The sequence below is a fragment of the Rutidosis leptorrhynchoides genome, chromosome 5 (assembly GCF_046630445.1).
Source record: "Rutidosis leptorrhynchoides isolate AG116_Rl617_1_P2 chromosome 5, CSIRO_AGI_Rlap_v1, whole genome shotgun sequence".
In the NCBI taxonomy this organism is placed as follows: Eukaryota; Viridiplantae; Streptophyta; class Magnoliopsida; order Asterales; family Asteraceae; genus Rutidosis; species Rutidosis leptorrhynchoides.
In genome coordinates, this window is record NC_092337.1 from 451,369,293 (window position 1) to 451,393,967 (window position 24,675).

Below are 24,675 nucleotides of genomic sequence, written 5' to 3' on the forward strand. Positions count from 1 at the left end.
ATATGGACAACGTCCGGATGATTAGTTTCGGATCCTTTCAGTTGGTATCAGAGCGTTGGTCTTAGCGAACCAGGCCTTGCATTAGTGTGTCTAACTAGTAGTTGTTAGGATACATTAAGTGAGTCTGGACTTTGACCGTGTCTGCCTGTCAAAAGTTTTGCTTATCAATCCTAGTCGGAAACCATCTGCTTATCATCGTTAGGGAACTGCCTGCTTATCATTCTTAAGTCTAGACACGTCTTACTGCATTTAGTGCATCGATAATGTATAGACAAAATTCATATCCTAGCGTATCTGTTACTATAGACATTGCCTGACGTATTTCAAAGATTCTCCGTAATTCATGGGATTTTGATATTATATATACATATGTAAATTATGTATTGAAGAGTACCAAACCCAACTCCTATAATCTATTCCAAACCAAAAATTCATTTCTCCGACCATACAAGATGGATTCTTCATCCAGCTCAAATTCCTCCGACTTCGATAGCTTCGCCGATATGGATTTCCATTCGAGCTCCGAGAACAGCGTTACCGGAATGGATCAACCAATTTCCCATCATCTATTCTGGATGAATTGGGGATAGGTTCGTAATATACTAAATTTCTGGAGGCAAGAAGAAGGTGATCCATTCCATCCACCAAATTGTCCTCTTAACGATGAACCTGAAGCACTTACCGGCGAATCTATTCGAAACACCATTTTCTCGCTCATTTCTAGAGTATCTCGTCATGATTACATACTATCCCATATTTCAAATCTTGTTCATTCGCTCGTTCCAACCGTCAATCATCCCGGTATAATAGAAGAAGTCAACGAACTCCATGCTCGGGTAGTGGTTTTGGAGAATATGGTGTGAAGGTTACAAACACCAACAGCAGCACCAGCAGCATAATCCGTACTACCATCATCAACGCCGACAGTACCTTTATCACCCCAATCACAACCGCGCCTTAAATCTCAACATCACAATCTGTATCTCGAATATCAACATCACACGACTCAATATCTGTACTTCGAGTATGATCTTCGTTCTATATATCGTTCTACATCGATTATCTTCGCTTTACGTATCGTATGACGATTATGTAATTTCTAAAGTCTTAGAGATTATGTAACCTAGAATTAACGATAAATCAAATGAGTTTAATATCTTATTGACTCATTAAATCTATGATTATCTCTGAAGAAAATATATATGCAAGTATATTTTCATAAAGATAGTAATTAAAAATTCCTTCGTACAAACTATTAATGATGAAAATATTTTAACGGGTGGGTAGTACCCGAGGAATATTTAGAATTCACATTAATAAGGTATATTGTACATTCTTGAATCTGATTCAACGGTTATCTATTATCTTACTTACAACCACCGATATTCGTATCCGCTCACCCCAGAATAACCATTTTCAATCAAATTTCATATTCGGATTTTGACCTACCAGAATCCAACAAGTGGCATAAAGAAGAAAACATTGGACAAAATAAAAAAAAAAATTGTTAGAAACACACGATTTAACTAATTAAAAATCTATTAAGGATTCCACGCTAACTGTTCCGGCTAACTCTGGACAATTAAAATGAATTAAAATGTTGATTGTAACATATGAAGCTAAACAATTCTTCAAGCTTGCCACTTGATTTTATCTTAAACCCCATTCGTAACTTGACGATTACAATTCGCATTCAAATCCTTTCATGATTCCTGAAAACACCTCGACCGAGAAGTTGAACCCGCCGCACCTTGCCTACGGAATGAAGATTTATACATACAGTTATACACCTGAAGAACTCTCGAACCCAAATTCATAATTTAACACATAACGTATTGAATCCTTTGCCATTTATTAGCAAGAACAACCCTACAATTCCTTTTCAAGAAGCTAATTTTGTCACAGCTCCACTTCGACTTTTCAGTGAGATTATTTCTATTATAATCATGATATTTATACCTTGTCCTTTCGCCGTCATTACCGGAAAACCTTTTATATCCCTCGACAACATCAACAGGTGCACCAGCAGATCGTTATCCTTTTGGCGAAATCAACAATCAGTATTTTGAAAATCTCGCGGAACTTCTTCCATCATATCTATAATGTCTATCCCTAAGAATTTCATAATCTGAACGTGAAGTTTCTGAAAAACACCCGGGACTATGAAATAGTTCTTGAAATGCTAACGAAGCAGCAAAAACTGTAAACGACTTTAACGGTCAAAAGTTTGATGACAAAGAATAGTAAGGTGGTAAAGCTGGAAAAAAAAAGTTTGGAACTAGAAAACGGATGAAGCAAAGTATGAAAGAGGCTGTGGATAAATCACAGGGACTGAACCTGCTTTCAAAGAATACAAACGATTCCGTACCTGCTGAAACCGTCAGTAAGAACCCTACTCTTTATTCAAAACCTTGCCCGGATGATATTTTTCATCATCATCTTATCTTAGATATTATAAGATATCTTCATATCATTCGTTATACATATTTTTCATATTTCTGGAGATATTTTTACAACTATTCCTATCTGCGATCATTTATCTCTCCGTAACATCTGCGTTACAATATAAAAGAAACTGTGTTAATTTCTAAATTCTGAAACCTCCGAGATTAAAATATAAATGATTTGAAGTAGTGTTGGGAACTGATGCATGAATTAGTATAATATAATGAAACTTGATCAACTTCATTATATTACAGTAAGTCATGTTAAGTTTCTAATGGAATGTGATGATTCACATGTAGTGACCCGAACTTTTCCATGTTTATATATATTAATTGAGATTGATATTTACATGATTAAATGTTTCCAACATGTTAAGCAATCAAACTTGTTAAGACTTGATTAATTGAAATATGTTTCATATAGACAATTGACCACCCAAGTTGACCGGTGATTCACGAACGTTAAAACTTGTAAACACTATATGATGACATATATATGGATATATATATAGTTAACATGATACTATGATAAGTAAACATATCATTAAGTATATTAACAATGAACTACATATGTAAAAACAAGACTACTAACTTAATGATTTTTAAACGAGACATATATGTAACGATTATCGTTGTAAAGACATTTAATGTATATATATCATATTAAGAGATATTCATACATGATAATATCATGATAATATAATAATTTAAAATCTCATTTGATATTATAAACATTGGGTTAACAACATTTAACAAGATCGTTAACCTAAAGGTTTCAAAACAACACTTACATGTAACGACTAACGATGACTTAACGACTCAGTTAAAATGTATATACATGTAGTGTTTTAATATGTATGTATACACTTTTGAAAGACTTCAATACACTTATCAAAATACTTCTACTTAACAAAAATTCTTACAATTACATCCTCGTTCAGTTTCATCAACAATTCTACTCGTATGCACCCGTATTCGTACTCGTACAATACACAGCTTTTAGATGTATGTACTATTGGTATATACACTCCAATGATCAGCTCTTAGCAGCCCATGTGAGTCACCTAACACATGTGGGAACCATCATTTGGCAACTAGCATGAAATATCTCATAAAATTACAAAAATATGAGTAATCATTCATGACTTATTTACATGAAAACAAAATTACATATCCTTTATATCTAATCCATACACCAACTACCAAAAACACCTACAAACACTTTCATTCTTCAATTTTCTTCATCTAATTGATCTCTCTCAAGTTCTATCTTCAAGTTCTAAGTGTTCTTCATAAATTCCAAAAGTTCTAGTTTCATAAAATCAAGAATACTTTCAAGTTTGCTAGCTCACTTCCAATCTTGTAAGGTGATCATCCAACCTCAAGAAATCTTTGTTTCTTACAGTAGGTTATCATTCTAATACAAGGTAATAATCATATTCAAACTTTGGTTCAATTTCTATAACTATAACAATCTTATTTCAAGTGATGATCTTACTTGAACTTGTTTTCGTGTCATGATTCTGCTTCAAGAACTTCGAGCCATCCAAGGATCCATTGAAGCTAGATCCATTTTTCTCTTTTCCAGTAGGTTTATCCAAGAAACTTAAGGTAGTAATGATGTTCATAACATCATTCTATTCATACATATAAAGCTATCTTATTCGAAGGTTTAAACTTGTAATCACTAGAACATAGTTTAGTTAATTCTAAACTTGTTCGCAAACAAAAGTTAATCCTTATAACTTGACTTTTAAAATCAACTAAACACATGTTCTATATCTATATGATATGCTAACTTAATGATTTAAAACCTGGAAACACGAAAAACACCGTAAAACCGGATTTACGCCGTCGTAGTAACACCGCGGGCTGTTTTGGGTTAGTTAATTAAAAACTATGATAAACTTTGATTTTAAAGTTGTTATTCTGAGAAAATGATTTTTATTATGAACATGAAACTATATCCAAAAATTATGATTAAACTCAAAGTGGAAGTATGTTTTCTAAAATGGTCATCTAGACGTCGTTCTTTCGACTGAAATGACTACCTTTACAAAAATGACTTGTAACTTATTTTTCCGACTATAAACCTATACTTTTCTGTTTAGATTCATAAAATAGAGTTCAATATGAAACCATAGCAATTTGATTCACTCAAAACGGATTTAAAATGAAGAAGTTATGGGTAAAACAAGATTGGATAATTTTTCTCATTTTAGCTACGTGAAAATTGGTAACAAATCTATTCCAACCATAACTTAATCAACTTGTATTGTATATTATGTAATCTTGAGATACCATAGACACGTATACAATGTTTCGACCTATCATGTCGACACATCTATATATATTTCGGAACAACCATAGACACTCTATATGTGAATGTTGGAGTTAGCTATACAGGGTTGAGGTTGATTCCAAAATATATATAGTTTGAGTTGTGATCAATACTGAGATACGTATACACTGGGTCGTGGATTGATTCAAGATAATATTTATCGATTTATTTCTGTACATCTAACTGTGGACAACTAGTTGTAGGTTACTAACGAGGACAGCTGACTTAATAAACTTAAAACATCAAAATATATTAAAAGTGTTGTAAATATATTTTGAACATACTTTGATATATATGTATATATTGTTATAGGTTCGTGAATCAACCAGTGGCCAAGTCTTACTTCCCGACGAAGTAAAAATCTGTGAAAGTGAGTTATAGTCCCACTTTTAAAATCTAATATTTTTGGGATGAGAATACATGCAGGTTTTATAAATGATTTACAAAATAGACACAAGTACGTGAAACTACATTCTATGGTTGAATTATCGAAATCGAATATGCCCCTTTTTATTAAGTCTGGTAATCTAAGAATTTGGGAACAGACACCCTAATTGACGCGAATCCTAAAGATAGATCTATTGGGCTTAACAAACCCCATCCAAAGTACCGGATGCTTTAGTACTTCGAAATTTATATCATATCCGAAGGGTGTCCCGGAATGATGGGGATATTCTTATATATGCATCTTGTTAATGTCGGTTACCAGGTGTTCACCATATGAATGATTTTTATCTCTATGTATGGGATGTGTATTGAAATATGAAATCTTGTGGTCTATTGTTACGATTTGATATATATAGGTTAAACCTATAACTCACCAACATTTTTGTTGACGTTTAAAGCATGTTTATTCTCAGGTGAATATTAAGAGCTTCCGCTGTTGCATACTAAAATAAGGACAAGATTTGGAGTCCATGTTTGTATGATATTGTGTAAAAACTGCATTCAAGAAACTGATTTCGATGTAACATATTTGTATTGTAAACCATTATGTAATGGTCGTGAGTAAACAGGATATTTTAGATTATCATTATTTGATAATCTACGTAAAGCTTTTTAAACCTTTATTTATGAAATAAAGGTTATGGTTTGTTTTAAAAATGAATGCAGTCTTTGAAAAACGTCTCATATAGAGGTCAAAACCTCGCAACGAAATCAATTAATATGGAACGTTTTTAATCAATAAGAACGGGACATTTCAGTTGGTATCCGAGCGTTGGTCTTAGAGAACCAGAATTTTGCATTAGTGTGTCTTATCGAGTTTGTTAGGATGCATTAGTGAGTCTGGACTTCGACCGTGTTTACTTGAAAAATGATTGCTTAACAAATTTTGTTGGAAACTATATATTTTTAACATGTGAATATTATGTGATATATTAATCTCTTAACGCGTTTGATATTATGTGATAGATGTCTACCTCTAGAACAAGTCCCATTGACTCACCTAATAATAATGAAGAGTCAAATGTAAATTGGAATGATTCGTGGACTGATTCACAAGTTCCCGAAGAGGAACCGGAAGAAGAGTCGGAACCGGAAGAAGAATCGGAACCGGAAGAAGAATCGGAACCGGATGAAGAAATAGAACCGGTGGGGGAAATAATAAAACGGTTAAGTAAAAGAAAATCCTCAACCAACCGACCAAGGTTAATTATGGTCAATGGTGTTTCCGCCAAGGAAGCAAAATATTGGGAGGATTACCAATTCTCTGATGAATCGGATTCCGACGAGAATTCCGATGATATTATAGAAATTACCCCAACTGAATTTAAAAAGGCAAAAGAAAATAATAAGGGAAAGGGCATAAAAATAGAGAAATCTAATTCCAACCCCGATGAACTTTATATGTATCGTCAACGCCCGAAGTCCTTAAGTTGTAACAATGACCCGGGAACCTCTAAACCACCAGGTTTTTCTAAACCAATGTGGACAACGACGGCTCGTATTAGGGGAACATCATATATCCCTAGAAACTTGGCAAAACGAACCAAAACCGAAGAAGAAGAAACGAGCGAGTCGGAATAAGATAGTTGTATTCGTGTGGTGTAATATATGTAATATAGTGTTCTTATGCTTTATGATATATGTAAAAATTGCTTGTATTAATAAGTATTTTTTTATGAATCTAACTCTTGTCTATTTTACAGTTTAAAAACACAAAATGGATAGACAACCCAATATTTTAAGAGACCTACCCGGAGACATGATTGATGAAATCTTGTCTAGAGTCGGCCAGAATTCCTCGGCACAACTATTTAAGGCGAGATCAGTTTGTAAGACATTCGAAGAACGTTCCAAGAATGTCTTGGTTTATAAGAGACTTTCGTTTGAAAGATGGGGGATATCACATTGGGAAACCCATAAGTTACGATGTGTTTACTTTGACGCATATATTGCGGGGAACCCAAATGCTATTTTACGCAACGGGTTAAGAAATTATTTTGACTCAATATATCCGAATATTGGACTTCGTGATTTAGAAAAAGCGGCTAACATGCAACATAAAGAAGCATGTTATGCTTACGGATTAGTAATGTTCGCTTCTCACCAAAGTGAGAACAAGAACATCGGGCTACAACTATTAAACAAAACGTTTCCACAAGTGACGGAGTCGGTAATTGGGGTAAGAAATGAGGTTTTTAGATTATTACGGGACTGTTGGACATTACGTAACCCTCGTCCCTTTGACGACGTTACAACACGCTGTCTTATCAACGGCCATAACGGTTATGTTGCACAAGACCAAGGATGAGAAGTAGTCCTAGTAAAACCAGAATGCATGACTTGTTTCTGGACGTATGAATTACGTGTCTTTATTGCCTTTGCTGAACGACTTGTGTACTAGCTAGAATTATCTTCACAACTATCTTGTATCAAAGTTATTGTGTGCTATATTTCATGCTTTATGTAAAATAAGCGGTATTGTAAGTTTGTAAAATATTGTATAAAAGTTTGAACGCGAAATATTATTATAATCAGTTTTTCATATAGAATTGTAGTAGTTGAATTGTATATTAGCTACTAAGTATGAACTTAACGGGTAGGTACTACCCGAATTTAAACTTATAAAACGCTAATATGAAGAAAAAGCTTTTATAAATGAGTTCATATTATGCTACGAAATACTATTAACTACTCTTAATATTCTGTATGATTAACTTGTTCCATTTAACTATTTTGAAGGAAATGGCACCGACTACTCGACACACCGTGAATATGAATGAAGAGGAATTCCGTACTTTTCTAGCTTCAAACATAGCCGCAGTACAGGCTGCGCTACATACCAACAATAACTTTGGATCTAGCAGTACAGGAAATCGTGTAGGATGCACCTACAAAGAATTCACTGCCTGCAAACCTTTGGAATTTGATGGAACCGAAGGACCGATCGGATTGAAACGGTGGACCGAGAAGGTCGAATCGGTGTTTGCCATAAGTAAGTGTACTGAAGAGGACAAAGTAAAGTACGCTACGCATACCTTCACAGGTTCTGCGTTAACATGGTGGAATACCTATCTAGAGCAAGTGGGACAAGACGATGCGTACGCACTACCGTGGTCAGCATTCAAGCACTTGATGAACGAGAAGTACCGTCCCAGAACCGAGGTCAATAAGCTCAAGACAGAACTTAGAGGGTTACGAACCCAAGGATTTGATATTACCACGTACGAAAGACGATTCACAGAATTGTGCCTATTGTGTCCGGGAGCATTCGAAGATGAGGAAGAGAAGATCGACGCGTTTGTGAAAGGATTACCGGAAAGAATCCAAGAAGATATAAGTTCACACGAGCCCGCCTCCATACAACAGGCATGTAGAATGGCTCACAAACTCGTGAACCAAATTGAAGAAAGAATTAAAGAACAGACTGCTGAAGAGGCCAATGTGAAGCAAGTCAAAAGAAAGTGGGAGGAAAACGGTGATAAGAATCACCAATACAACAACAACAGCAATTACAACAATAATCGCAACAATTATCCCAACAATCGCAACATCAATCGCAACTACAACAAACGGCCCAACAACAACAACAACAACAACAACAACAGCAACTACAACAATCATCCCAACAACAATAATAACCGCAACAACAACAACAATCAGAAGCAGCTATGCCAAAGGTGTGAAAAGAATCACTCGGGGTTCTGCACCAAATTTTGCAACAAGTGTAAAAGAAATGGTCATAGCGCGGCGAAGTGTGAGGTCTACGGACCAGGGGTTAATAGAACGAAAGGAACAAATGGTGTCGGAACGAGTAATGGCGGAGCAAGTAGTGTCGGAGCAAGTTATGCCAATGTAGTTTGTTATAAATGTGGAAAACCGGGCCACATTATTAGAAATTGCCCGAACCAGGAGAACACGAATGGACAAGGCCGTGGAAGAGTTTTCAATATTAATGCGGCAGAGGCACAGGAAGACCCGGAGCTTGTTACGAGTACGTTTCTTATTGACAATAAATCTGCTTACGTTTTATTTGATTCGGGTGCGGATAGAAGCTATATGAGTAGAGATTTTTGTGCTAAATTAAGTTATCCATTGACGCCTTTGGATAGTAAATTTTTACTCGAATTAGCAAATGGTAAATTAATTTCAGCAGATAATATATGTCGGAATCGAGAAATTAAACTGGTTAGCGAAACATTTAAGATTGACTTGATACCGGTAGAGTTAGGGAGTTTTGATGTGATAATCGGTATGGACTGGTTGAAAGAAGTGAAAGCAGAGATCGTTTGTTACAAAAATGCAATTCGCATTATACGAGAAAAAGGAAAACCCTTAATTGTGTACGGAGAAAAGGGCAACACGAAGCTACATCTTATTAGTAATTTGAAGGCACAAAAACTAATAAGAAAAGGTTGCTATGCTGTTCTAGCACACGTCGAGAAAGTACAAACTGAAGAAAAGAGCATCAATGATGTTCCCGTCACAAAAGAATTTCCTGATGTATTTCCGAAAGAATTACCGGGATTACCCCCACATCGATCCGTTGAATTTCAAATAGATCTTGTACCAGGAGCTGCACCAATAGCTCGTGCTCCTTACAGACTCGCACCCAGCGAGATGAAAGAACTACAAAGCCAATTACAAGAACTTTTAGAGCGTGGTTTCATTCGACCAAGCACATCACCGTGGGGAGCTCCTGTTTTGTTTGTCAAGAAGAAAGATGGTACATTCAGGTTGTGTATCGACTACCGAGAGTTGAACAAACTTACCATCAAGAACCGCTACCCACTACCGAGAATCGATGACTTATTTGATCAACTACAAGGCTCGTCTGTTTATTCAAAGATTGACTTACGTTCCGGGTATCATCAAATGCGGGTGAAAGAAGATGATATTCCAAAGACTGCTTTCAGAACACGTTACGGTCATTACGAGTTTATGGTCATGCCGTTTGGTTTAACTAATGCACCAGCTGTGTTCATGGACCTTATGAACCGAGTGTGTGGACCATACCTTGACAAGTTTGTCATTGTTTTCATTGATGACATACTTATTTACTCAAAGAATGACCAAGAACACGGTGAACATTTGAGAAAGGTGTTAGAAGTATTGAGGAAGGAAGAATTGTACGCTAAGTTTTCAAAGTGTGCATTTTGGTTGGAAGAAGTTCAATTCCTCGGTCACATAGTGAACAAAGAAGGTATTAAGGTGGATCCGGCAAAGATAGAAACTGTTGAAAAGTGGGAAACCCCGAAAACTCCGAAACACATAAGCCAGTTTTTAGGACTAGCTGGTTACTACAGAAGGTTCATCCAAGACTTTTCCAGAATAGCAAAACCCTTGACTGCATTAACGCATAAAGGGAAGAAATTTGAATGGAATGATGAACAAGAGAAAGCGTTTCAGTTATTGAAGAAAAAGCTAACTACGGCACCTATATTGTCATTGCCTGAAGGGAATGATGATTTTGTGATTTATTGTGATGCATCAAAGCAAGGTCTCAGTTGTGTATTAATGCAACGAACGAAGGTGATTGCTTATGCGTCTAGACAATTGAAGATTCACGAACAAAATTATACGACGCATGATTTGGAATTAGGCGCGGTTGTTTTTGCATTAAAGACTTGGAGGCACTATTTATATGGGGTCAAAAGTATTATATATACCGACCACAAAAGTCTTCAACACATATTTAATCAGAAACAACTGAATATGAGGCAGCGTAGGTGGATTGAATTATTGAATGATTACGACTTTGAGATTCGTTACCACCCGGGGAAGGCAAATGTGGTAGCCGATGCCTTGAGCAGGAAGGACAGAGAACCCATTCGAGTAAAATCTATGAATATAATGATTCATAATAACATTACTACTCAAATAAAGGAGGCGCAACAAGGAGTTTTAAAAGAGGGAAATTTAAAGGATGAAATACCCAAAGGATCGGAGAAGCATCTTAATATTCGAGAAGACGGAACCCGGTATAGGGCTGAAAGGATTTGGGTACCAAAATTTGGAGATATGAGAGAAATGGTACTTAGAGAAGCTCATAAAACCAGATACTCAATACATCCTGGAACGGGGAAGATGTACAAGGATCTCAAGAAACATTTTTGGTGGCCGGGTATGAAAGCCGATGTTGCTAAATACGTAGGAGAATGTTTGACGTGTTCTAAGGTCAAAGCTGAGCATCAGAAACCATCAGGTCTACTTCAACAACCCGAAATCCCGGAATGGAAATGGGAAAACATTACCATGGATTTCATCACTAAATTGCCAAGGACTGCAAGTGGTTTTGATACTATTTGGGTAATAGTTGATCGTCTCACCAAATCAGCACACTTCCTGCCAATAAGAGAAGATGACAAGATGGAGAAGTTAGCACGACTGTATTTGAAGGAAGTCGTCTCCAGACATGGAATACCAATCTCTATTATCTCTGATAGGGATGGCAGATTTATTTCAAGATTCTGGCAGACATTACAGCAAGCATTAGGAACTCGTCTAGACATGAGTACTGCCTATCATCCACAAACTGATGGGCAGAGTGAAAGGACGATACAAACGCTTGAAGACATGCTACGAGCATGTGTTATTGATTTCGGAAACAGTTGGGATTGACATCTACCATTAGCAGAATTTTCCTACAACAACAGCTACCATTCAAGCATTGAGATGGCGCCGTTTGAAGCACTTTATGGTAGAAAGTGCAGGTCTCCGATTTGTTGGAGTGAAGTGGGGGATAGACAGATTACGGGTCCGGAGATTATACAAGAAACTACCGAGAAGATCATCCAAATTCAACAACGGTTGAAAACCGCCCAAAGTCGACAAAAGAGCTACGCTGACATTAAAAGAAAAGATATAGAATTTGAAATTGGAGAGATGGTCATGCTTAAAGTTGCACCTTGGAAAGGCGTTGTTCGATTTGGTAAACGAGGGAAATTAAATCCAAGGTATATTGGACCATTCAAGATTATTGATCGTGTCGGACCAGTAGCTTACCGACTTGAGTTACCTCAACAACTCGCGGCTGTACATAACACTTTCCACGTCTCGAATTTGAAGAAATGTTTTGCTAAAGAAGATCTCACTATTCCGTTAGATGAAATCCAAATCAACGAAAAACTCCAATTCATCGAAGAACCCGTTGAAATAATGGATCGTGAGGTTAAAAGACTTAAGCAAAACAAGATACCAATTGTTAAGGTTCGATGGAATGCTCGTAGAGGACTCGAGTTCACCTGGGAGCGTGAAGATCAGATGAAGAAGAAATACCCGCATCTATTTCCAGAAGATTCGTCAACACCTTCAACAGCTTAAAATTTCGGGACGAAATTTATTTAACGGGTAGGTACTGTAGTGACCCGAACTTTTCCATGTTTATATATATTAATTGAGATTTATATTTACATGATTAAATGTTTCCAACATGTTAAGCAATCAAACTTGTTAAGACTTGATTAATTGAAATATGTTTCATATAGACAATTGACCACCCAAGTTGACCGGTGATTCACGAACGTTAAAACTTGTAAACACTATATGATGACATATATATGGATATATATATAGTTAACATGATACTATGATAAGTAAACATATCATTAAGTATATTAACAATGAACTACATATGTAAAAACAAGACTACTAACTTAATGATTTTTAAACGAGACATATATGTAACGATTATCGTTGTAAAGACATTTAATGTATATATATCATATTAAGAGATATTCATACATGATAATATCATGATAATATAATAATTTAAAATCTCATTTGATATTATAAACATTGGGTTAACAACATTTAACAAGATCGTTAACCTAAAGGTTTCAAAACAACACTTACATGTAACGACTAACGATGACTTAACGACTCAGTTAAAATGTATATACATGTAGTGTTTTAATATGTATTTATACACTTTTGAAAGACTTCAATACACTTATCAAAATACTTCTACTTAACAAAAATGCTTACAATTACATCCTCGTTCAGTTTCATCAACAATTCTACTCGTATGCACCCGTATTCGTACTCGTACAATACACAGCTTTTAGATGTATGTACTATTGGTATATACACTCCAATGATCAGCTCTTAGCAGCCCATGTGAGTCACCTAACACATGTGGGAACCATCATTTGGCAACTAGCATGAAATATCTCATAAAATTACAAAAATATGAGTAATCATTCATGACTTATTTACATGAAAACAAAATTACATATCCTTTATATCTAATCCATACACCAACGACCAAAAACACCTACAAACACTTTCATTCTTCAATTTTCTTCATCTAATTGATCTCTCTCAAGTTCTATCTTCAAGTTCTAAGTGTTCTTCATAAATTCCAAAAGTTCTAGTTTCATAAAATCAAGAATACTTTCAAGTTTGCTAGCTCACTTCCAATCTTGTAAGGTGATCATCCAACCTCAAGAAATCTTTGTTTCTTACAGTAGGTTATCATTCTAATACAAGGTAATAATCATATTCAAACTTTGGTTCAATTTCTATAACTATAACAATCTTATTTCAAGTGATGATCTTACTTGAACTTGTTTTCGTGTCATGATTCTGCTTCAAGAACTTCGAGCCATCCAAGGATCCATTGAAGCTAGATCCATTTTTCTCTTTTCCAGTAGGTTTATCCAAGAAACTTAAGGTAGTAATGATGTTCATAACATCATTCTATTCATACATATAAAGCTATCTTATTCGAAGGTTTAAACTTGTAATCACTAGAACATAGTTTAGTTAATTCTAAACTTGTTCGCAAACAAAAGTTAATCCTTCTAACTTGACTTTTAAAATCAACTAAACACATGTTCTATATCTATATGATATGCTAACTTAATGATTTAAAACCTGGAAACACGAAAAACACCGTAAAACCGGATTTACGCCGTCGTAGTAACACCGCGGGCTGTTTTGGGTTAGTTAATTAAAAACTATGATAAACTTTGATTTTAAAGTTGTTATTCTGAGAAAATGATTTTTATTATGAACATGAAACTATATCCAAAAATTATGATTAAACTCAAAGTGGAAGTATGTTTTCTAAAATGGTCATCTAGACGTCGTTCTTTCGACTGAAATGACTACCTTTACAAAAATGACTTGTAACTTATTTTTCCGACTATAAACCTATACTTTTCTGTTTAGATTCATAAAATAGAGTTCAATATGAAACCATAGCAATTTGATTCACTCAAAACGGATTTAAAATGAAGAAGTTATGGGTAAAACAAGATTGGATAATTTTTCTCATTTTAGCTACGTGAAAATTGGTAACAAATCTATTCCAACCATAACTTAATCAACTTGTATTGTATATTATGTAATCTTGAGATACCATAGACACGTATACAATGTTTTGACCTATCATGTCGACACATCTATATATATTTCGGAACAACCATAGACACTCTATATGTGAATGTTGGAGTTAGCTATACAAGGTTGAGGTTGATTCCAAAATATATATAGTTTGAGTTGTGATCAATACTGAGATACGTATACACTGGGTCGTGGATTGATTCAAGATAATATTTATCGATTTATTTCTGTACATCTAACTGTGGACAACTAGTTGTAGGTTACTAACGAGGACAGCTGACTTAATAAACTTAAAACATCAAAATATATTAAAAGTGTTGTAAATATATTTTGAACATACTTTGATATATATGTATATATTGTTATAGGTTCGTGAATCAACCAGTGGCCAAGTCTTACTTCCCGACGAAGTAAAAATCTGTGAAAGTGAGTTATAGTCCCACTTTTAAAATCTAATATTTTTGGGATGAGAATACATGCAGGTTTTATAAATGATTTACAAAATAGACACAAGTACGTGAAACTACATTCTATGGTTGAATTATCGAAATCGAATATGCCCCTTTTTATTAAGTCTGGTAATCTAAGAATTTGGGAACAGACACCCTAATTGACGCGAATCCTAAAGATAGATCTATTGGGCTTAACAAACCCCATCCAAAGTACCGGATGCTTTAGTACTTCGAAATTTATATCATATCCGAAGGGTGTCCCGGAATGATGGGGATATTCTTATATATGCATCTTGTTAATGTCGGTTACCAGGTGTTCACCATATGAATGATTTTTATCTCTATGTATGGGATGTGTATTGAAATATGAAATCTTGTGGTCTATTGTTACGATTTGATATATATAGGTTAAACCTATAACTCACCAACATTTTTGTTGACGTTTAAAGCATGTTTATTCTCAGGTGAATATTAAGAGCTTCCGCTGTTGCATACTAAAATAAGGACAAGATTTGGAGTCCATGTTTGTATGATATTGTGTAAAAACTGCATTCAAGAAACTGATTTCGATGTAACATATTTGTATTGTAAACCATTATGTAATGGTCGTGAGTAAACAGGATATTTTAGATTATCATTATTTGATAATCTACGTAAAGCTTTTTAAACCTTTATTTATGAAATAAAGGTTATGGTTTGTTTTAAAAATGAATGCAGTCTTTGAAAAACGTCTCATATAGAGGTCAAAACCTCGCAACGAAATCAATTAATATGGAACGTTTTTAATCAATAAGAACGGGACATTTCATCACAGTACCATCATCATGTGCCATGTTACACGGCTCTTACATTCTATCAAGTCTCCAAACATATTAGAACGTATCACCTTGTTAGTTCTATTTTTCCGGAATATTCGAGTAATTTAACGAATCAAGATCGTGCCATTACAATTTCATTCTAAAACCAATAGCTAGGTTCATTCCAAATTTCCTACCTACGAATTTCGGACCATTGTTCGCTTGGCTCGAGGACAGGAAGAAGAAACGAAGGGACAAAACCTCAGAATAGAAATAGGAACATAAACCACAGCAAATAAGAGAGAGCATTAACTGTGGATGACAATGATTTTAAGGGACGGGAGTAGGAACAACGAAATATAAGGGAAGGTATAAAACCTAACAACAACCCCGAAACTACAAACCGTGCATATCAATACGTATTGCAACGTAAAGGCACGGGAGAATTAAAAACATTATAATTCCAAGGAAAGGATAAAAGAGAATAGATTCTTCTGGTGATAGATGAAAAAGAAGAATGAAAGATATGAAAGTTAGAAATATAACAAGGATTAGAATGGGATGGAGCATATTAGCGAATGTCTTAAAGTAGGAACTAAAGAGAAAGAATAGAAGATGTGGGAAGAAAGAAAGGGAAGGAGGTAAATTTATAGTGAAATATTCGACAAAGAAATCAAAACAGATTGCCGCGTTAAATCAAAGAAGATCCTGATCGCCGCAAAACTAAATCTTATTACATAAGATTTTCTTTAAAACCCTTAAATCCCGGAAATCGATCATAATCACGTCATCGGTTACAAAAATTCTATATTTACTCATTTCACTCTTTTGTGATAGCTTCGCTCGTGCGTCTCACATAACCGAATCGTTTTATCTAAATCTTTCAATAATGATAAAATTTAATTATTACCTCATATTCGTCATGAAAACATTCCTATTGTTATTTATGACAACCTCTACCAAATTTCTAGGACGAAATTTCTTTAACGGGTGGGTACTGTAACGACCCGGAAATTTCCGACCAAATTTAAACTCTAATCTCTATATGGTTCCGACACGATAAGCAAAAACCCTAAAGTTGACCCGCACTTTTTTCGATCGTTCTATACTTATAAGATTAATATTTACATAAATTAAACCTTACCAACATGATAAGCAATCTAAATTGTTGAGACTTATGTTTTCGAAAAGAGTTTTACACAACGTTTGACCGTCTAGTTTGACCGATGATATCACGAACTATACAATATATGATAATTATACGTTTGTGTATATATATGTATATATACATATTTAACATGATCTAAGAATGTTTTAATATCTCATTTTGTATTAATAACAATAAGTTATAAGTATATTTTGAAACTACTAACTTAAGTTTTCAAAACGATAACCATACGTAACGTTATTTGACTTAAATACTTATGACCTATAATGTTTATACATATATCGTATAAGTAATGTATTTAATCACTTTTAAAGACTTAAATACATAAAACAATATAAGTATATTTACAAAAGATAGCTATATTTGAATCCTCGTTCCGTTTTCTCAAAGATTTCTATACGTATACCTAGGGTATATGTACCCGTATCATACGCAGCTTCTAGATGTATTTACTATTGGTATATACCAATAAAAATCTGCTCCTTAGCAGCCTTAAATGATTAAGAAACATGTGGAACCAACCATTTGTCAAGTAGCATGAATTATTTAGCAAGAAAACAAAGTTAGGTATTTTTTTTCCTTTATAACCTAAAAACGTTTTTATGCATGCACACCATTTCTTCACCCCATTTTCTTATACTTACACTTCCATTTCTCTCTCAAAATACTCTTAACTTCATACTTGATCATCTCCAAGCATTTTACCCATCATTTAGCTTCAAAAACCTTACTTAAACACCATAAGAAAACCATACAAAAACAATTCAAGAAATCCTTCCAAGAACACAAACTTACTTCCAATCTTTAATCCAATTCCATCACCCTTTTGGTTCTAGCTTTTTACTCCTCTTTTACAGAAACCTTGTCCAAGGAACTTGAGGTAGTATCTATGTTCATAACCTTATTCGATTCATATATATATAGCTATCATATTTTGTGGTATACAATTTTAACAACAAGAACATAGTTTGAAAGTTTTCAAACTTGTTTGCAAACTAAATAGATCCTTCTAACTTAACTTTTAAAATACTTCAAGACCTGTAATATAACTTAAATATATGCTAACTTAACAAGGTATAACTTGGTTTTTCAAAGAATATCTTAAAAACTGTTTTTACGACGTCGGAGTGTAACCGGGGACTGTTTTGGGTTGGATAATTAAAAACTATCTTAAACTTTGAATTGGAGATTTATGTTCTGGAAAAATGATTTTTACTATAAATATGTTAACACATAGAAATTTCATGATTTAATTCAAAGTATAAGTATTTTTAGAAAAATGGTCATTAAGTGTTATTTTTTTGTAACAAAAATGTTTAACTTCATAAGTTTCACTAAAGTTTCACCTATGCCGTGTGATTTTGAATACAAACCAAGGTATTTTCAGTTCATAGTCTTAAAGAGGGACTCGATCCAAGGAGATGGCAAGTTGAATCAACGAAAACGGATTTGTAACGAAGAAACTATGACCGAAACAAAATTGGTTATCCTAGACTTGTTTAACTTCGGGATTAATTGGGAAAAATTAAATAAATCACATATTTCTAAGATAACATGATATTTTATATATATGTACTTATAATTCAATTTTATATGGTTCAGGATCACCCGTAAACAACACGAGAAGATTAATCATAAGATCCCATGTTTGTACGCAATACGTCATTTGACAACACCGGTACTTTATGTACGCAACACGTCATTTGACAACACCGGTACCGTGGGTCAAGATTAATCTCGACCAATACATATACGATGGGGTTTTATTTATTTCGTTGGGGGTTTTATTTATTTCGTTGGGGGTTTTATTTATTTCATTGCGGGTATATTAAACATCTAAAAATGAACCATTAAAATTGAATTACTAACAACGAGCTGCTAACTACGGACTAAGGAATTATTCAAAGTATTAAAAGTATAACAAGTATATATATGTGATGTTTGTTTAAAAAGAAAAGGTATTGATATATTATATATGGATAGGTTCGTGATATCAACCGGAGACCAAGTCAAATTATATATATCTTCAAGACGAAAGTGAGTATATAGTCCCACTTTTAAACTCTAAATATTTCGGGATGAGAATACATGTATTTTATGTTTTACGTTATGGACACAAGTAACTGAAAAATATATTCTACGTTGAGTTGTACCACTGGCATACTTCCCTGTAGCTTGGTAACTAATATTTACAGCGGTATTGTAAACGCGAATCCTGTTGATAGATCTATCGGGCCTGACAACCCCAACCGGACTGGACGACCAGTATTCAACGGTTGCACAGTACTTCGTTTCGTGACTACACTTGGTACAGTGTAGTAAGATTTCATATTAAAGGGAATATGCGACGTGATTAATTGTTAAGTATGGTTACCAAGTGCTCAACCACTTAGAATATTTTTATTAAAATGTTTATATATGAAATCTTGTGGTCTATATTTATATCGCTGTCGACATTAAACCTATATCTCACCAACTTTATGTTGACATTTTAAAGCATGTTATTCTCAGGTATGAATTAAGTCTTCCGCTGTGCATTATCTCGTACTAAGGATACTACTTGAGGCCATTAAGGACTTATATCATAAGGCGTTGCATTCGAGTCATTGAAGTTCATAGAGACTATTATTAAGTAAATGGCGGTTTAGGTCATTTGAATATTATGAAATGTCAGGCGAATATGTCAATTATGGATGTAACTATAGATTGTCTTTTAAGAATAAATGCAATGTTTGTAAGATGTATCATATAGAGGGCAAGTACCTCGCAATGTTATCAACTATTGTAATTCGTTTGTAATCAATATGGACAACGTTCGGATGATTAGTTTCGGATCCTTTCAACTGCACGCGGCCGAGCGTTCAACATTAATGCTAAGGATGCGGAGGAAGATCCTAAGCTTGTTACTGGTACGTTCTCAGTCAACGATTTATCAGTTTATGTGTTATTTGATTCAGGGGCTGATTTAAGTTTCGTGTCGAGTAAATTAAGTCCGAGAATCAAAACGCCGTTAACTCTCTTAGACAATACTTATGTTGTTGAAGTAGCTAATGGTAAAGAACTTACTGCTAAGACTGTACACCGTAAATGTAACATTAATTTGGGTGGTAGGGATTTTGACATAGATTTGATACCAATTGAACTTGGTAGTTTTGATGTTGTTATTGGTATGGATTGGTTGTCCGCGAACCGTGCCGAGATCGTCTGTTATGATAAGGCTATTCGTGTTACTGATGTTATTGGAGAGCCACTGATGGTCTTTGGAGATAAGAAATGCACATAGTTAAACCTTATTAGCTGTATGAAAGTTCGTAAACATCTCCGCAAGGGCTGTCATGCTATTCTTGCTCATGTTGTTGATTCTAGTGAAGAAGTGAAGAACGTTGATGACGTTCCCATTGTTAGGGATTTTCCCGAAGTGTTTCCTGATGATTTACCTGGCCTTCCGCCGCAACGTGCGGTAGAATTTCAAATTGATCTTGTTCTCGGTGCTGCTCCTATAGCACGTGCTCCTTATCGTCTTGCGCCTTCTGAACTTCAAGAATTGTCGAGCCAACTCCGTGAGTTGTTAGACAAAGGCTTTATTCGTCCGAGTTCGTCCCCTTGGGGAGCTCCTATTCTGTTTGTTAAAAAGATGGATGGTTCTTTTCGTTTATGTATTGATTATCATGAGTTGAATAAACTTACTGTTAAAAATCGTTATCCTCTTCCGAGAATCGATGATCTGTTCGATCAACTCCAAGGTTCTTCTGTTTATTCAAAGATTGATCTTCGTTCTGGCTATCATCAGTTACGCGTTAAGGAATCTGATGTTTCAAAAACTGCTTTTCGCACCCGTTACGGTCATTTTGAGTTTCTTGTTATGCCGTTCAGATTGACGAATGCACCTGCTGTGTTCATGGACCTCATGAACCGTGTGTGCAGACCCTATCTGGACAAGTTCGTTATAGTTTTCATCGATGACATTCTTATCTATTCTAAGAGTGATGAAGAGCACGAAGAACATTTGAGGTTAGTGCTTGATTTGTTAAAGAAAGAAGAGCTGTACGCTAAGTTTTCTAAGTGTGCATTTTGGTTAAAAGAAGTTCAGTTCCTTGGTCACATTGTTAGCAAACAAGGAATACAAGTTGATCCTGCTAAAATTGAGGCGATTGAAAAGTGGGAAACTCCGAAAACTCCTACTGAAATTCGTCAGTTCTTAGGATTGGCAGGTTACTATCGAAGGTTCATCTAGGATTTCTCTCGTATAGCGAAACCTCTGACTGCTTTAACGCATAAGGGGAAAAAGTATGAGTGGAAGGATGAACAGGAGAATGCTTTTCAGATTTTGAAGAAGAAACTGACTACCGCTCCGATATTGTCTCTACCGGAGGGTAATGATGATTTTGTTGTTTATTGCGATGCATCACGACAAGGCTATGGTTGCATTTTGATGCAACGAAAGAAGGTTATTGCGTATGCGTCACGTCAGTTGAAGGTTCACGAACAGAACTATACAACTCATGATTTAGAGTTGGGAGCTGTTATTTTTGCACTGAAGATTTGGAGACACTATCTTTTAGGTGTTAAGAGTACTGTGTACACCGATCATAAGAGTCTTCAACATATTCTCGATCAAAAACATTTGAACATGAGACAACGAAGATGGATTGAGACGTTGAATGATTATGATTGTGACCTTTTGTATCATCCGGGTAAAGCCAATGTTGTGGCTGATGCTTTGAGTCGTAAAGAAAGGGCTGAACCACGAAGGGTTAGAGCTTTGAATATGACAGTTAGATCAAACCTCGTTAGGCAGATTCTTGAGGCACAACAAGAAGCCTTAAAGGAGGAGAATTTCGTGAAAGAGAATGTAGCCAAAGTAGCTAAGAAGTTTGAAGTTCGAGCTGATGGAACTAGATACTTTGCGGGACGTCTTTGGGTTCCGAAGTTTGGAGGTCTTCGACAGTTGATTTTAGATGAGGCTCATAAGTCTAGATACTCTATTCATCCTGGTTCAGGGAAGATGTATCAGGATCTTAAGGAGCTGTATTGGTGGCATAATTTGAAGGGTGACATAGCTATGTATGTGTCTAAGTGTTTGACCTATTCTAAGGTCAAAGCTGAACATCAAAAACCGTCCGGATTGTTGGTACAACCAGAAATTCTCGAGTGGAAGTGGGAAGGTATCACTATGGATTTTATCACTAAGTTACCAAGAGTTTCGGGTGGTTATGATGCGATTTGGGTGATTGTAGATCGACTCACTAAGTCGGCTCACTTTTTGCCGATTAGGGAAACCGATTCCATGGAGAAACTCACCCGTTTGTATTTGAAAGAGATTGTTTCGAGGCATGGTGTTCCCGTTTCTATTATTTCCGACAGAGATAGTCGATTTGTATCGAGATTTTGGCAATCGTTGCAAGAAGCCTTGGGCACTAGATTGGATATGAGCACCGCTTATCATCCTCAAACGGATGGTCAAAGTGAGAGGACCATTCAGGCATTAGAAGATATGTTGCGAGCTTGTGTGATTGATTTTGGGAATGGGTGGGATAAGTATTTGCCGTTAGCTGAGTTTTCTTATAACAACAGTTATCACGCAAGTATTAAAGCCGCACCGTTTGAAGCTTTGTACGGTAGGAAATGTAGGTCTCCTATTTGTTGGAATGAGGTTGGGGATGCTCAACTTACAGGTCCAGAGATTATTCACGAGACTACTGAGAAGATTGTTCAAATTAAAGAAAGGTTGAGAACTGCTAGAAGTCGGCAAAAGAGTTATGCTGACAAAGGAAGGAAAGATGTTGAATTTCAAGTTGGTGATCGTGTTATGTTAAAAGTTTCGCCTTGGAAGGGTGTTATTCGTTTTGGTAAAAGAGGGAAGTTAAGTCCTCGTTTCGTGGGATCGTTTGAGATCATTGAAAGAGTTGGACCGGTGGCTTATCGTTTGAAGTTGCCACAAGAACTCAGTGCTGTTCACGATGTTTTCCATATTTCGAACTTAAAGAAGTGTTTGGCTGAATTTGATCAGACTATTCCTTTGGAGGAACTTCAAGTTGACAAGCAATTGCATTTTATTGAGGAGCCAGTTGAGATCATGGACCGAGAGGTTAAGACTCTTAAACAGAGCAGAATTCCTATTGTTCGGGTCCGATGGAACGCTAGACGCGGTCTCGAGTTCACTTGGGAGCGTGAAGACCAAATGAAGCAGAAGTACCCGCATTTGTTCTCAGATGCCGAGTCAACCCCTGCGCCTGCTTAAATTTCGGGACGAAATTTCCGTAACGGGAAGGTACTGTCACGACCCTACTTTTTCCGTTATCTTTTTCCGTTAATTATTTAACGACCGTTAACTGTTAGTGTGCCACGTCATTTCTATGACCTATATTATTATTTTTGTAATAATATATATATAATAATTATTATGTGTTATATGAATATATGTATTCATATTTTAATTTATACGTTTCTACGTCTCGCGGATTTCTATCCGGCGAATCTTTTTGGTTTTTAAACCAACGGTCGAGCTTTCGGGATTTTTAAATCCTAAATATTTTAAATATGATATTTTATGATCATATTATTATTAGGTGTATTTATATTTATTTTTCGTCGCGCGTTTGTTATATTTCCGGATTTTTAATCGCGTAAGCGTGTTTTCGCATTTCGGGATTCATTCGGGCTTTCGGGTCACAAGGATTTAACTTTTAAAAAGTTTGGCCCACCATGAGGCCCACCTCATCCCACCTACGGCCGAAATAGGGAGGGGGAGTACTCCCTTGTCATTCCATTTTTCTAATTTTATTTTTATTTCACAAAATTAGAAGTCTAAACCTAAACTTAATTTTTGCTCTCTCTTTTCTCCTCCCTCCTTGCCTAGCCGTCGCCTACCACCAACCCTAGCATCATCATCATCAAAAATTGTAGCTTGAATCAAGAATTGAAGATCATAAACGCGTTCCTTGTTCCGTTCTCTACACGATTCTATTCTTTGATTCTCGATTTGGGTATAAACCCTAACCCTAGAACTTTTCATTTTTATTTATATTTCTGTATTTTGAGTTTATATTATTAGTATGATGTATATTAGTTGTTGTAATGTTGTTTGGATGCGTAGAATTACTCGTTTGTATATGTTTTCGGTTTGTAAATTTTGGACAGCAGTTTGATTCGTGTTTTCTGACTTTGTAACTGATATGAATGTTAAAATAAAGTACATAAATGAGTTCCTCTCATCAAGACATTAATTTTAGACTCCGGATTCATGTCGTTTCGATTCCCGGAGCCCTAGATATGCTTAATTTGGTTTTTGTTAAAGATTGAAAGGTGTTCTTGGCATGAACAAGGTTGGGTCCGACTTTGTGACCAACCTTGGTGTCTTTAGGGTGTGTCATTTGGTTAGGACTGATGATGGGACGAATTTTCATGTTCGGGTCACCTAAATCCGAGCCACGGTTCACCCGTTGTGCCCGAATTACTGTTTTGAGTAAATTGATTTTCCCAAGTGTTGTCATGGCTGATGTCCACGACTTAGGGACTGTTCTTGGAGTGTTCTTGAGTTCATAATTGTGTCGGGTGGTTTGAGTAGGTGAAGTTGCATATGTGGCTTGCCCGAAACCGACACCCGGGGCTCAAGATACGACCCGATGAACTTTTAAACTTAAAAATACTTATGGTTAATGATTAAACTTATGTTAAAATT